The sequence below is a fragment of the Canis lupus genome, chromosome 14 (assembly GCF_048164855.1).
Source record: "Canis lupus baileyi chromosome 14, mCanLup2.hap1, whole genome shotgun sequence".
Lineage (NCBI taxonomy): Eukaryota > Metazoa > Chordata > Mammalia > Carnivora > Canidae > Canis > Canis lupus.
In genome coordinates, this window is record NC_132851.1 from 27,222,540 (window position 1) to 27,225,484 (window position 2,945).

At 52.0% G+C, this 2,945-nt stretch overlaps 1 pseudogene; it reads right to left on the minus strand.

Annotated features, from left to right (window-relative positions):
* Positions 1-1,427: 1,427 nt before the first annotated feature.
* Positions 1,428-1,933, minus strand: LOC140603841 (large ribosomal subunit protein P1 pseudogene; annotated as a pseudogene).
* Between the last annotated feature and the right edge of the window lie 1,012 nt (positions 1,934-2,945).

Here is a 2,945-nt window from a genome sequence, read left to right on the forward strand (position 1 = left end):
GCTGTCCACTTGGGGCCCTCTGTTTGCTGGGGGTCTCCCTGCGAGCTGAGGAAGCTCTTTGAGTGATGCTTGCCACTGGATCCCTATGTCTGGTCAGCAGTGCTTGGTACTGGCACCAGCCCATTACTTGTTGGATGGGGTGAATCCTGGGAGGAGATGAGGCCAGCATGGAGGGCAGGACCAGAGGCAGGGCGTAGAAGAAGCAGTGCCACGGCTGCCCCCTGCCGAAGCTTGGGCAGCAGAGAGAAAAGAATTGGGGATGGGGGCGGGGGGGATTGGCACTGAGCCAGGTGGAGGTGGCTGAGCCAGGATGGATGTCGCCAGGAAGGATGTCACCAGGCTGGGAACCCCTGGCGGCTGGCTCCTGGGGGGCTGTACGAGGCCACGTCTTTGCAAGAGTGGATAGCTGAGGATGAGCTGGGATCCCCATCGTGGGGAACAGGGTGTCACCATAACCACTGTGGGATTCACTCTCAGCCAGGAATGGGGTTGCCAGCAACGCATACATCTCAGGAGCGGTAAAGGAGAGTAGGAGGCCAGGCTGCAGCAGGGCCATTTGTGGATGGTGTGGAGAAGAAATTGCTAGAAGGAAGATCCATGCTGTGGGAAAGCTGAGACAAACAAAGAGAGTGAGAAAGGATTAAATACAAAGTTTGAGAGCTTCCTGCCCTTCCTCCCCCTTTTTTGCATCATTAGAAATGGAAAGTTTGAGTTTGGTAATGGGTAAATAATGTGTATGACTATGAAATAACCTGCTTTGTAGTTGGGTGCCCACGCCTCCTGCCTGCATACCTCGCTGGTGTGCCCAGCATCACTGTATCTGCTGGGGACGGGTTGGTTTCAGGGTACAGGGCTCTACGTGATACTGGGTAGGGGGGATGTCCAGGGGGAGCCTCACCTGGAGGAGAGAGCTCCTCCAGGGTATGCATTACTTAAGTGTCTGGAGGGTTGGCGGTTCTTAACAGCCCTGTACGGCCTTCACGTTCCATTCTTTGTCGAGCACCTACTACGTGCCAGGCCCCGTGCTGAGAAAGCCAGGCCCTGTGGCTTTGCCGGGTATGCATTTGCTTTCTTTTGGTATTTTTCATGGCTTCACCTTACTTAATCACTGTAGCAACAACCTCCCTGTCATGGAGGTGAGGAGCCGAAGGGCAGGTTAGGCTCCCACCCTGGGTTTACGATAGTCTGAGTCTTTTGTGTTACTTTTATGCAGCGGGAGTGTGGTGGCTTCAAGGGGCCTGGAGCTAGTCTAGGCCTTTTCATTTGCTAGATGAGTGGCCTTGGGCAAATTCCTTAACTTCTCTTGGCCTCAGCTTTCCCATCTGTTAAGTAGGGTCATGATAGTTTTTCTGTTGAGGTTGAGTGTTTGTGTCTTCCCCACATTTTTATGTTGAAGCCCTAAGCCCCAGTGATGGTATTCCATGGTATTTTTTTTTTTGTTGGGAGTTCAGCTTTTTATTGAACAGCTTATAAAAGTTTAGTCAAAGAGACCAAAGCTCATGTCATCATCAGACTCCTCAGATTCTTCTTTCTTTGCTTCCACTTTTTTCTCCTCAGCTGGGGCAGCAGTGGTGGAAGGAGCAGGACCTCCCGCTGGCACAGCGCCAGCTGCTGGGGCAGGTCCACCAGCTCCTACATTGCAGATGAGGCTCCCAATATTCACGTTGGCGAGGGCCTTTGCAAACAAACCCGGCCAGAAAGGCTCAACATTCACACCCGCTGCTTTAATGAGGGCATTGATCTTATCCTCCGTGACCGTCACCTCGTCGTCGTGCAAGATGAGGGCTGAGTAGATGCAGGCGAGCTCCGAGACGGAGGCCATGGCAAGGGCGTGTGCCGAGCGTGGTGCTAGTCGCTGGCTGAAGTGAGGGCCTCACCCCAACGCGGCCTTAGCTTCCTCGGAAGGACAGAGCAACTTAGCGGCAGCTGGGGAAAGGAGTGGTTTTTTTTTTTGTTTTTTTTTTTTTAAAGGATTCCACCCCTTTACTCTGCCTTGTAGGTATGACTCCATGCAGGCCACGCATGGGGCAGCAGGGGGCTACAGCTGCCCAGGAGAAGCTTCCACTATGTGACACTTTTTAGACTTTTTAAAAACATGTGGCCCAACCGTTTGCCATTTGAGAATTAACAGCAAATGATTCTATTTGTAATTTCTAACCCTCCCACTGCCTCCCCCCCAAAAAACTGTACATGAGTTTACAAACATATTAACATATAAATAATGAGAAGGGATGGTATTCTGGGGCCTTTGGGAGGTGCTAAGGCTCAGATGAGGTCCTGAGGGTGTCCCCCACCCTCCCGCCCACAGTGAGACGAGTGTCTTTGTAAAGAGGAAGACAGAGGGATCTGTGTCTCTCCTTGTATGCTTACACACCAAGGGGAGCCCCCTTGAGCAGTGAGAAGGTGGCTTTCCACAAGCCAAGAAGCAGGCCCCCACCAAGGATAGAACCTGCTGGTGCTCCAAGCCTACAGAACTGTGAGAAATAAATGTTGGTTGTTGAAGCCACTGTCTGTGGCATTTCGTTGCAGCAGCCTCACCGATTTAAGACAGCCTCCATGTGAGAAGGGGTCCAGGTTTAAATGAGATACTACGTGAAGGCTTTAGCACAGCACCCAACACATGCTCAGTGTTAGATGAAGCCTGGCAGGCATTCTCACTATTTTATTTACAAGTGACCCCACGGTGGTTCAGAGCCAGTCACATAGTCACTTTGTGGCAGCTCCTGGGATGAGCTGGGTCCTTCTTCCTCCGTCAGGGAGTGCCTGTCTTGCCCTGCCTTCGTGGACAGGCCATGTGTTCCCAGCATTCTTACAAAAAGCCTTGAGAGCCAGAGCAAGGCAGGGAAAAAAACTGCCTGGATGCTGCCTGCGGGCTGAGTGAAGCCATTCCTGGGGTTTTGTTAGCTTTCTGGTTAGCACCAAAATAAACACCTCCAAATGGCTTT